Genomic DNA, 13,271 nt, shown 5'->3' on the forward strand with positions numbered 1-13,271 from the left:
GGTGGTAGCATTTTTCCAGATTCTCCATTAACCTGGAATGTCACAGATGTCTTTATAAGGCCAGATGGTAGGGATGTTTGCCTCCATTTACGTAATAGTCATTGTTCTGGTTATCTTCTTCTATGTAACAATCCCCAGACTTAGTGGTTTAAAACAACAAGCATTTTATTATACTTTACAATTTCATTGATAGGTGTTTGGGCATGGCTTGTCTTCTTCTGTTCCAAATGTCATTGACTGAAGTCACTTAGTGGCATTCAGCTGGCAGATGAGCTGGTCTAGAGGACTCAAGATGACTTCATTTTCATGTCTGGTGCCTTGGAGAGTATGGCTGGAAGGCTAGGCTCCAGTTGTTGACTAGAGCACCTTCACGTGGTGCTGAGAACACAGTGAGCTCAAGGTAGTCTGACATGGCAGTTTGTTTCCCCGAGATGTGCTGCAAGAGGCCCAGGCGGAAGCTGCAAGGCTTTTCATGATCTAGCTCTGGAAGTCCCAGAACATTACTTCTGTCAAATTTAATTCATACAACAAGTCACTAAGGCCAGCCCAGATTCAAGAGGAGGGAAGGAATAGACCTTGTCCTCTCTCTCTTGATGGGAATATGGCATGCTTGTACAGGGAGGGAAGAAACTGATGGTAGCCATCCATCATCATGATAGTACTAGCATCATGATGACTATGGACTAATGCCAATTATTCCACCACCAAATGATCACTTTCCAAAACAAAAGATATCTTTAAAAATACTGCAATTTGTAGCAGCTGTGATCTTTAATTTTTCAGTTCTGAAATATCTCCTAGTATTTTTGATAGCTATTCTGAATTGTTCCAGTGAAGGGTATCCAGGAACTACGTGACCTGGATTTTCATGGGTATTATTTTTCATCCTAGCGATATGTTTGATCATTTGTCAAATAAAATTTAGTGAGATATTTAAGGTAAACTTACACACATGGGAAAACATGGTGCATTGCAAATGAGAAGTCGCTGTCTTGAACCAGCAAGATATACAAGTCACTACTGGGGCCTTAGTTTCCCACATCTAAAGGGAGTTAAAGATGGTACTTACCTCAGGGTTGATCAGTAACAGGAAGAAAAGAGGGGCTATATATCATTACAGATCCTATAGACATCAAAAAGATAATAAAAGAATATTATGAACAACTATATGCCCATGAATTTGACAACTTAGATAAAATGGACAAAGTCTTTGAAAAAAACAACTTATCAAAACTAACAGAAGATCAAAAAGGAAGTCTGAGTACCTTTGTTTCTGTTTAAAAGATTGAATTTGTTCTTAGAGATCTCTCCATAGGGAAAACTCCAAGGCTAGGTGATTTTGCTAGCAATGTATACCAAACATTTAAGGGAAAAAATGAGATAATCCATAGTCAAAACTATCAACAATCTTCTGAACCAGCCCTGATGGCTTAGTCGTTAAAGTTCGGTGTGCTCCACTTTGGCAGCTGGGTTTGGCTCCTGGGTATACAACCACACCACTTATCTGTCAGTAGCCATGCTGTGATGGAAGAACTTACAACTATATACAACAATTTACTGGGGCTTTGTTGGGGAAAAAGGAAGAAAAAAGGTGGAAGATTGGCAACAGATTTTAGCTTAGGGTGAAACTTCCCCTGCAAAAACAATAAAACAAAACAGCTATCAACAATCTTCTAAGTAAAGGAAGACATTGACATAGAAGAGATAAAACAAAATGAAACAAAAGAGGATGTAAAAACGAGTGTGAAACAAACCTTCCATAGGTTCTCTTTAAATCCCACATTTGAAATACAGTAAAACAAGTTTAGGAAGAAGAGGTAATCAAAACAAACTTGCCACAGACATGTTTCAGGACAAGCAATTCCAAATTATCTTTCGTTTCATTTTGTCTTGTTTAGAGAAATATAGATTGCCATAGTTTATGTGGAATTTGATGCCACATTTTAAAACATAGACATGCTTCTAAGAATGGCAAAACAGTTAAATTGCTCCACAAAAAGAATTGATGTAAGATTCAGGAAGATCAGTAAATGAAGCAGAGCAATATTCACTTAAGATGTAGCATTAAGAAAATCCATATTGTGTTAAAGCGTAGTGAAAGTAACTTTTCATGTCTAAATAGATGAGTATAGTTCCCAGAACAATCATAAACAGTAAATATGTGTCACCTCAAGGAAGTCAGTAGTAAACATTCCAGGGCAATAAGATATAAGGACAGTTCTCTACAAGTCTGAAAATATACTCAATTTGCTCTCAGTCAAATTGTGAAAATTGTGACTTGGTCAATGTCACTTTTAGTCCTATTGGGTTTTTAGATTTTTATTCATTTCTTAATCGTTCTACATGTTGTAATTGAAAACAGAGGTCTTGGAGTTAATATTTTGTGACTTTCTGGCTAAGGCCTCAAATTGAAGAGTGGCATGCATATTTTTAAATATCTTAAACTTCTTTACCCCCATTTAAATCTTTTCTTTTCTAGGGGTCTCATCTCCTTTGATGTTCTAATTTCTACGGCCTTTTTTCTATTTGTGTTAACAGGTAAATCTGAAATACACATTAAGGCAAAAGAGCCAGCATAGAGTTAGCAATAGGCTTTGAGATAGTACAATTTAAAATTCCTATTGAGTTAGTTCTACAGTATTTAAAAGTAACTAGATCTAAGCGTAATGCAATATACTTTATCAAATATGGCCCCAAGAGATAGCAGATTATTATTGTGTTTTTCCACAACTAAGTGAGGGTCCGCCAGGTGCTGAAGGGGTTCAGAGTATGCCACCCCAACAAATACCACTTTGACGTAACGATTGTTTTGAGCTGGAGACATTTGAGCTGCAGCAGACACAAAAACAACACTCTGCCCTCTCTCTCTCTTCCAGGAAGGGCAGAAGGATTTTGAAGTGCCAAAGACAATTTTAGACTCTTATCAGCACCAGAGGAATCTCCATAACAAACTTTACTAAAACAGCCCGTAGCTTCCATTAGTTTCCTCCACATATTTATTTTCTCACAGTTGGCTGCCCCTGGAAACCGAAACTCCTTTTCTTTTATCTTGTCACTTTTCTTTGTTAAGATGTTATATAGACCCTGGGTTCTGACCGCCCCTTCCAGTCGCCCATCCCTGAGTTCTCCCATGTGTATGTGGGAGGGTAGAGAAATTTTTTCCTCCCCTACAGAGCCAAAGATGAGTAAGTTTTGATGTCCACCTCTTAGGAACTTGTAGTCTAATCAGAGACTGATACAGAAAGAGTAAATTACGACAAAGAATGATTTAGAGATAGTCATGATACAAGTAGAGTGTGTGAAGACAGAGGAGTGAACAACTAACTGATATGTGTGTGTGTGTGTGTGTGTGTGTGTGTGTGTGAGTCACCAGTTGAAGAGGTGAGCCTTGAACTGGATCTTCAGCAATATATAGGACCCACCCCCCATGAAGTTCTGGTTTCAGTTCTTTCCAGATTAACAAAAAGAAGAAAAAAGACAAGAGATTTGAGGGACTGTTTTATCTATGCTTGGAAGCAACTTCTCCCATGCCAAACGTTATTTATTAAAACCAGGATGCTCCATGCTCTCTCCCTAGTAGTGGTGTCTCTTCCCCCTCAGTATTTTGCTGCTGCTCAGGCAGGAGCAGCTTACCTCAGTATGACTTGGATTGGCTTTGTTGTCTTTTTTTCCCCCTCATTAAAAGGCTTTGTTTACTGTACTTTTGTTCAGAACTGCATTTCTGTGGTGATATTCAATATTGTGCTTCTGCCTACTGACAAAGGAGACTGGATCATATTACTGAGGCAAGCCAGATTTTTCCGTCTTCTGAGTCCTAGCTCTATGCCCCTCCCATATTCTACCACATTGTTTTCCTTTGCATTTTGTCATTTCCCAAATTAATGAAACTAACCAGGTGGACTGAAAGTTGATATGTTGAAGGATATTCAGACCTTCAAAGCACCAAATTTCAACAAGGCAAAACAAATATCTCCTTAACATATTTCTTAATGTTCCAGAGGAATAGATGAATGCTTTCTTATTTAACGACTTTCTGGGGATTGTTTGAACAGTCTGAAGGGTGTCTTTTGCCTTTCCCTCCTCACTTCCCCCAAAACTCCTTCTCATATTTTAATACCACACCACTGAACCGATTGACTTCTTTTTCATCCATGGTTCAGACACATTCTAATCTCACGTCAGTGAATTCATTTTCACCTAGACTAAGCAAGGTTGCAAGTTCAATAAAATTAACCTCATTTCACATTTATGATATTCTAGTCCGTTGTGCATATTTAAACACCACACATTTTTATTAATGGAAAACCTGAACCATGCACTGAAAAAAATTGAGATTAGGCTCGCTCTGAATTTGGATCCTGCTCCTTGGCTTCTCATTTTTAATTATATTTCAGTAATAAAGAAACAAGTGAATTGAATTTACGCAGTATTTTCCAACAATTAAAAATAATACTTATTCAATCTCTGAATTTATTTTTCTGACTTTCCACATAGTAATTTGAATGTTAAAATTTATTTCCCAGAAAATATGAAACAGCACTGGTCTAAAACTTTAAGAATTCTGTGTAGAATTTAGCCAGCCTGCTTTTGGCTATGGGTCAATTTTCCTTTTTTGCCTAGTTGTAGTCTGAATTAATTAAAATCACATAGCTGAATTGGTGGTTTGTGTGTATTCAAATCTAGAATAGTAGCTTTCCTATCTCTATGTTTGGAGGTTTTAGAGAAAAAACTATGTATGTAAAGAGATTTATGCTTCTATAAAGAATGTAAATGTAGGACATTATTAGAAAAGTAAAATGTAAGGTATTATTGCCCTGAGCAGTAGTGTTTAAACTTTTTGGAGTCATTTATCCCTTTCCTAGTAAAATAGAAATTATGAGTCCTCTTTCCAGAAAAATGTCTATACATACAAAATTTTGCATTAAACTTTAGGGGATCCAGTGACCTTCCAGAGGTTTCCTGTAGTCAAGACTCCAAGTTATAAAACCCTAGTCTGGAAGGAATACTACTTCACCTTTACTACGTACTGTTTATAGCATGCCATGAAAGATTTAACGTAGCATTATTTATATTACAATTCAAGTTAATAATTTAACAGAGCCTGCCTGAATAATGGGGCAATAATCCACTCATGGAGCTGCAAATTGGTAAATTTATCCGGTGACTGTCTCAGAGTGCAGCCAGAATTTGACCCAGAAAAATAGTTCCTGAAATATGGCTTAGTAGGTGCTGTTGTTCACTTGATACATATTTATGGAGTCTCTACATTATACCAGGAATTGTGCTAGGCAGTGAAGCTAAAATCTTATAAAACGCTTACACTTCAAGGGTATGAAAGCTTACGTTAGGGTATGAAAATAAGTAAAGAAGCAATAATGATACCGAATCATAGGTATTATGATGGGGGTAAGTAAAGGCAGCTAGTAGACCAACAAGGGCATCTGGAAAGGCAAATGAAGGATTTCTAGATAAAATAATGAAGAGCTCAGTCCTGAAGCATGAATAGGAATGAGCTCACAGCTCTTACACATGTGCTTAAAGAGTCAGCATTCTACAAGTCTTGTTACAAGAACCGCAGTCCTTCACTTACCCTGGAGCCAACCCTTTCCAATGAAATACGTGGATTTTTTTGTGCATTTACCTATATATTTCATAACGTGCTTAATTTGCTACTTTTAAAGTTTTTGCATTTAGGTGTTATCTTTAGCTATCTTACTGTGGTGGATGAGGATTTTGTTCTCTTTAATCATTACCTCATGATCCCACCCCTTGCTTCTGGCCTCAGCACAAACATATGTACACACACATACACCTCCTTTCCTTGCCACCCTTCATCTTCCCAATATAAGTACATCAGTGTTTATATTGTATTTACATTATTTTGACTAAGTAAATGCAATTATTCACTAAGATATGATGGCTTGACCTTTCCTATACATTTTGTGTCAATATTTGTCTGATTTATTTGTTTAGTTTTCTCTGTACTTATCATTAATTCAACCCTAAATTCTATCCCAGATATGTGAGTTTCCTGTGAAGAAACACATCAGTTATCCTATCAGTTTTCATCTTCTTGAAGAACTCTATCCCTGAGCCTTCTGACCTACTCCGCGTTGGACTGGTGGCTCTCCAGGCCTGTGGTCCAACTGTCTTATTGGGACTTCTCTTAACCAGCAACGTGGGATTCCCTTTGCTTCTTTCTTGATTTGACTTTCCTTTTTCCTATTTATAATCTCTAGATCAACTGAATGATAAACTATCATCTGGGAAATCATTCCAGAAGATAAACCATTCTCTTAATTTTCTTTTATGTCCTTATTTCCATAGGATACGCTTTTTTAATAGCTTCCTTAGAAAGGGTACAAAGGAGGCAATATTTTGACACTTTGGATATAGAAGTCTATCTTGGAAATCTTTTCCCCTCAGAGTTTTCAGATCCTGATCTTTTTTCTTCTTGTTTCCAGCGTAGCCATTCAGAAATTTGAATCTGTTCTATTCTTGACTCTTTATGTCCATTTTTTTCTTGCTGAAAGTCTGTAAGATCCTTTTTTTGTGTCTAAAGTTCTGATTTTTAAAAATAATGTGCCTTGGTAGGTATCTGTTTTCATCCATTGTTCTCAGCACACAGTGTGTCTTTCTATCTGGAAATACATGTTCAATTCTAGAACATTTTCTTGTATTATTTCTTTTTTTCTGTTCTAATCTCTAAAATGCCCATGTAGTGCAAGCCCTGACAGTTGCCTGTTTTTTTTAATAATGTAAGTGCCTGACCTGACCATTCACTTCAAAGAAGCATCCAATTCAAAGATGGCTATCTTGGGGTCCAGCCCATGGAGTAGTGGTTAAGTCTAGCACACTCTGCTTCAGTAGCCCAGGTTCACGGGTTCAGATCCCGGGTGCCGACCTACACCCACTTGTCAAGCCCTGCTTTGGCAGTAACCCACATACAAAATAGAGGAAGACTGGCACAGATGTTAGCTCAGGGCTGATCTTCCTCACCAAAAAATAAAAGATGGCTACCTCAAATAAACACATTGCCAGCCACATGACTAGGTAAATAGCCAGGCTGTGCTAGCCCCTGGCCCCCAATCTCCTTTGTTTTAGAGATCTTGGTCGATTTTGATAACTGACCATTTGGGCCACTTGTTTTTTCTCTTCCTGCATTTTAAATTCTTGTTCTTACGTTTTAAATTCACCAATAAAGAGTGAGCTCTCAAAACCCTAGGCCCCTACCCTCAACCCCAATAAAAGCAGAAGCCCAGGCCATGTTCTCTTTCTCACTCTCTCTACCCCACAACCTCACTGTGTGCCCCAGGTGTGCCATGTGCTTTCCAGGACTTGTGAGTAATAAACCTTTTTTTCCCCAAAGTTTCCTGATGGTTATTACTGAGGCCATCTTGCAATCATAATAAGAACCACAACGGCTGGTCCAGACACAATATTGGTGGTAGCTCACCAATATCAATAGGCTGAGACTGGCACAAAACAGCCTATTATTTTGATATTGAACCTCCTGGATATATTAGTTTGTTAAGGCTTCCATAACAAAATACCACATACTGGGTGGCTGAAACAGCTGAAATTTATTTTTTCATAGTTCTGGAGGCTAGAAGTCCATGATCAAGTTAGCAGGTTTGGCTTCTTCCGAGGCCTCTCTTCTTGGCTTGCAGATGGCTGCCTTCTAACTGTGCCCTCACATGGTCTTTCCTCTGTGCTATTGTATCCCTGGTATCTCTTTGTGTGCTGAAATTTCCTCTTCTTACAAGGACACCAGTCAGATTGGATTAGGGCCTGCCACAGTGGCCTTGTCTTGAATTAATCACCTCTTTAAAGGCCTTATCTGAAAATACAGTCCCATTCTGAGGGAGTGGGAGTTGGGGCTTCAGCATATGAATTTGAGGGTGGGGGACACAATTTGGCTCATAACACTGGACCTGTTTTATTTTGATCTTTTACTTCTTATCTCTTTTGGCTCTACTTTTTGGGAGATTCCTTCAACTTTAATCTTCTAACTCTCCTACTAACTTTTCATTTCTTTCTTCTTTTTTTTTGAGGAAGATTAGCCCTGAGCTAACTACTGCCAGTCCTCCTTTTTTTTTTTTTTTTTTTTTTGCTGAGGAAGCCTGGCCCGAGCTAACATCCGTGCCCATCTTCCTCTACTTTATATGTGGGACACCTGCCACAGCATGGCGTGCCAAGCAGTGCCATGTCCGCACCTGGGATCTGAACCGGTGAACCCTGGGCCGCTGAAAAGCGGAACGTGTGCACTTAACCACTGTGCCACTGGGCCAACCCCTAACTTTTCATTTCTAATATAACACTTTAAATTACTAGAGCTCTTTTGCTTTTCATGATATGCCTTTTAAAAAAAGGAATATTCTGTTTTTGTTTTTCAGGGATGAAATATAGTCTCTTGCCAGTAAGAACATTAATCATAGTTGGGTTCTTTTGCCTAACTTTTCTTCTGCCTACATAATCTCTGTTTTCCACTTATCTCGGTTGCTATCTTTAATATTAATTGTTTTCCTCAATTGTCTGTTGACTGTCGGTTGGCAGGACTTAAAAGCTGATGAGAAGTTCTGTACTGATGGATGAATCTTGTCTATAAGCTTCACTCTAGAGCAATGATTCTCAACTTTTGCTGTATCTTAGAATCTCCTGGGAAATTTTAAAAAATACAGATACTCAGGCTTTATGCCAGGCCAACTAAATCAGAGTCTTTGGAAGTGGAGCCCAGGTAATGAAAAATTTTAAAGCTTCCCAGGTGATTTTGATGCACATTGAGGACTGAGAATCACTGTTATACAGTGACTGCGCTGGACCCAGGTGAAACTCCCAATCTGTTCTTGTCCAATTCCCAAGAGAAGATTGGAGGGTATAAGCTTGGTTGCCAGAGTTCTGGGAACTGAGTATGTGATAGATGCTGGGGTGGGGTGGGGGTCGGTGCTCACTATTCAGTTTATAAACTTTCACTCAATATCTCTCTTCAGTATGGTGGTTCTATCCAGCTTTTTATCTTCTCTAGAGACCCTCTAGAGAGCTTTGTCCTCTCTAGAAAATAAACTTCCAACCTTTTGCCAGGTTGAGAGCAGGACACCTGCCAAGCGGCATGGGATGGCTACTACTTCTTTTTTTTTTTTTTTAAGATTTTATTTTTTTCCCTTTTCTCCCCAAAGCTCCCCGGTACATAGTTGTATATTCTTCGGTGTGGGTCCTTCTAGTTGTGGCATGTGGGACGCTGCCTCAGTGTGGTTTGATGAGTAGTGCCATGTCTGCGCCCAGGATTCGAACCAACGAAACACTGGGACGCCTGCAGCAGAGCGCGTGAACTTAACCACTCAGCCACGAGGCCAGCCCCTACTACTTCTTAATAGACTTTAATCAATTCCCTTTTTTAAATGTATCTTCATACTCCTTGCTCCAATTCAAGAGGTATCTGTTGACTTCAATTACTGAGTCTTTTGGGGTTCTGTGATGATAATTGCTTTGTGTGTTGGCTTTCTTTCTCTACTCAGGATTCTCAGGACCACAAAGGAATGTATCTGCTTTTTAGCTTGCAAATGTTGTGTTTCCATCCTCTTTCGCTTTGCTCTTGTGGGTTTTACTTTTGAAAAAGATTTCTTTAGGGGCCAGCCCAGTGGTTCAGCAGTTAAGTTTGCATGTTCTGCTTCAGTGGCTCGGAGTTCAGCTATTCGGAACCCCAGGTGTGGACCTATATACCTCTTGTCGAGTCATGCTGCGGCAGGCATCTCACATAAAATAGAGGAAGATGGGCATAGATGTTAGCTCAGGGCCAGGCTTCAGCAAAAAGAGGAGGATTGGCAGCAGATGTTAGCTCAGGGCTAATCTTCCTCCAAAAAAAGGATTATGCAAAAAAAAAAAAGATCTCTTTACAGTTCTTTTAGTAGCATACCAGGTGGAGCAGATCTAAATGAATATGTTCCATTTACTATCTCAAACTGAACATTATATAAACTCTTTGGGCTTCTTTAAGAAAAATACTTTATTATATTCTACCTTGTACATATCATTCTGTACTGCAGGAAGTGTTGGACAAGAAGGAAGAAAATGACAATGGCATAAATAGGAGTAATGAACAAAAGAAATGAAGAGGCATTCCTACCAGGAATGAAGTCACTAATTTTCTAAGGCTGTATTTCTTAAAGTGTGGTCTATAGGTACCTGGATTTGGCCACCCCAAGATATGTCTCTTTGGCATCAGGATTATTTGAGGCTGATTGCTTTTGATAAACTGGGACAGGGAAGGAGGCTCTAAGGAATGGAACTTGCCCTTTGTTAGGATACATTTACATTTGTAAGGTAAATCTCTAACTGTAAAGGTGCCTCCCTCTCTGTACCAGGAAGAAGAAAGCAGATGACTTCTCTCTAGAAACTCTTAATCAATACCAAAGGCAAGGACTTAAATCTGCATTTTATTGTGCTTCTCTGGTAACCTCCTGTAACTGACTTCCCTCCACCTCCCAACGTTGGCACCTCCTTAAAGATTAAGCATCTTTCTTTAGGCTGGGAACCGATTGCAGGGCTCATCTGTGACCCCCCAGCTCGAGGTAACACACCTGCCACCCCGTGGCGTTCACTGAGACAGCAGACCTATCTGCCGTTTCCATCAAGAGCTGTGCTGACAGAGCAGCCTCATGACTATTGTAAAAGGGATATTTCAATCATTTGTGAAACACCCTGTTTGGGCGTATATAACCACTATGTGCACCCCACCTCTTTGGTGTCCTTTCTTCCTTCGGGAAGAAAGGCCCCGGGCCATGGTTCCTCATAAAGCTTTGTTTAATTTTCTCTTGCTATTCTGTCTCATGTGAATTTAATTCGTTCTCCGGCCAGACGAACCCCCATTTGGGAAGAGGAAATGTCTTCCTCCCCTACAGGCCCAAGAACCACCCACACTGGAATTACCTGATGGTTACTAAAATGCAGCTAGGCTTCTTCCTAGATTTACTGAATTAAAATGTCTTAAGTTGAGGTCCTGGTTACTGCTTTTAGTAGCTCTTTCTCAAAGCTGTCTCTCGTCCTTAAGCACAGGCTTAGTCCAAGGCTGTCTATAAACCAGTATAACCACAGCTTCACTTCCAAAGTCAGCAGCTACATTTTGCCTAATTCTGTCAAGGAACCTTTATTTGTACTTATTCTTTGGTATTCTACTTCTCCTTCCATGGATTTGAAATTTTGAACCTTTTCTTGCTTCCTGTGATTGAATGCCTAGTTGTAATAACTTCAGTATCCTTTTGCCTATGTAAAAAACACAGATCCTTATACCTATTCCTATAACAGGTCCCAGGCCTGTTGTCTGAGAACTCAGCCAAGAGCAGAATCCAGGGAGCACTATGCTCAGACATAAGCATAATTTGACAGAGGTAAAGCATAATACTTTCATATGTCAAATTTCCTATAATAGTGATATCCAGAGAGGAAAGAAATGACTGGATCAATTTCAGTGTCACATTATTATACTTAAAATTTGAAGTCTCATTTATCTGCATCATCCATCTAGTCTCTTACATTTCTCTGAAGTTTACTGTTACTTTTTCATTTGTGATTCACAGAAATCAATTGTTTTATCTTTATTTCTATACTTAACCTCTTCATTCTGGGCCACTCTAGTCTGTTCCTGGTATACGTCCTCCTTTTCAGCATTTTCCTTTCACTCCTTAGCTGTATCTATCAAGATAAAGCAGAATAGAAAGATTCAAAAATGGGGGCTGGCCCCGTGGCCAAGTGGTTAAGTTCGCGTGCTCCGCTGCAGGCGGCCCAGTGTTTCGTTAGTTCGAATCCTGGGCGCGGACATGGCACTGCTCTTCAGACCACGCTGAGGCAGCATCCCACAGACCACAACTAGAAGAACCCACAACGAAGAATGCACAACTATGTACCGGGGGGCTTTGGGGAGAAAAAGGAAAAAATAAAATCTTTAAAAAAAAAAAATGAATAAACTGCTTTGAACTGAATACTGCAGATCTTCTGCACAATCAAATTCCACTTCATTATTACTCCATAGCTTTTCCAGGCTTTATTTTCACCTTTAAACCACATACACACTCATTCATCATTTAAAAATTTTCATTACAGATTCTCTTTCATTTTTGGTACATATAATACTGGCTCTGTTAAAGTATGTCTACCTAGATTAGAGTGCCAAGATACTAACTAGTGACCATTAAAAATGGTCAAGCTTATTGACAACAGATTCTTTAATATTTTCTTTCAAAGGAAAAAATTTCATACATTTTACTACCTAACATGAAAATAATCAGTCATTTTTAAAGACAGTAATAATATTTTAGGGCAAAACCCACTTTATTCTCAATCCAGCACCTCTTGAAAAATCCACATTATTAATCAATAAAATTTTCCTGCTCTTTTAAGGACCACTTATAGACAGTTTTAGGTATATTTTTTCTCATTAGTTATCATTTATTTTCTCTTTAACATCAAATAATGCAATCTCTTTCAAATATACAGAAAAATCTAAATATGTGTTTATTAGTATAGCATCTCTGTGTGGTTATCAGGGAATAAAAAATAATTTTTAATATGTTTATCCTGTTAGCTAATATATTTTATGAAAATGAACTCAAGATGAGGCCAGCATTACCCTGAAATCAAAACCAGAGAAAGATACCACGAGAAAAAAAAATTACAGGTCAACATCCCAGATGAAGATAGATGCAAAAATCCTTAACAAAATCTTAGGGAACTGAAGAACTACATTAAAAGGATCATACATCATGATCAAGTGGGATTATTCCAGGGATGCAAGGATGGTTCAATATCTGCAAAGCAATCAATGTGAAATACCACATTAGAAAAATGAAAGATAAAATTTGTATAATCACCTCAATAGATGACGAAAGAGCATTTGACAAAATTCAACATCCATTTATGATTAAGATTCTCAACAAACTGGGTATAAGGGGAACATGCCTAAACATAACAAAGGCCATATATGACAAGCCCACAGCTAAGATCATACTGAATGGTAAAAAGCTGAAAGCTTTTCCTCTAAGATCAAGAACCAGATAAGGATGCCCACTCTTGCCACTTTTATTCAACGTAGTATTGGAAGTCCTAGCCAGAGCAATCAGGCAAAAAAAGAAATAAAAGTTATCCACATTAGAAAGAAATAAGTAAAACTGTTACTATTTGCAGATGACATATTATATATAGAAAACCCTAAGGACTCTCCAAAAAACTGTTAGAACTAATAAATGAATTTAGTAATGTTGCAGGATACAAAGTCAATG

The sequence above is a fragment of the Equus quagga genome, chromosome 8, assembly GCF_021613505.1.
Source record: "Equus quagga isolate Etosha38 chromosome 8, UCLA_HA_Equagga_1.0, whole genome shotgun sequence".
NCBI lineage: Eukaryota > Metazoa > Chordata > Mammalia > Perissodactyla > Equidae > Equus > Equus quagga.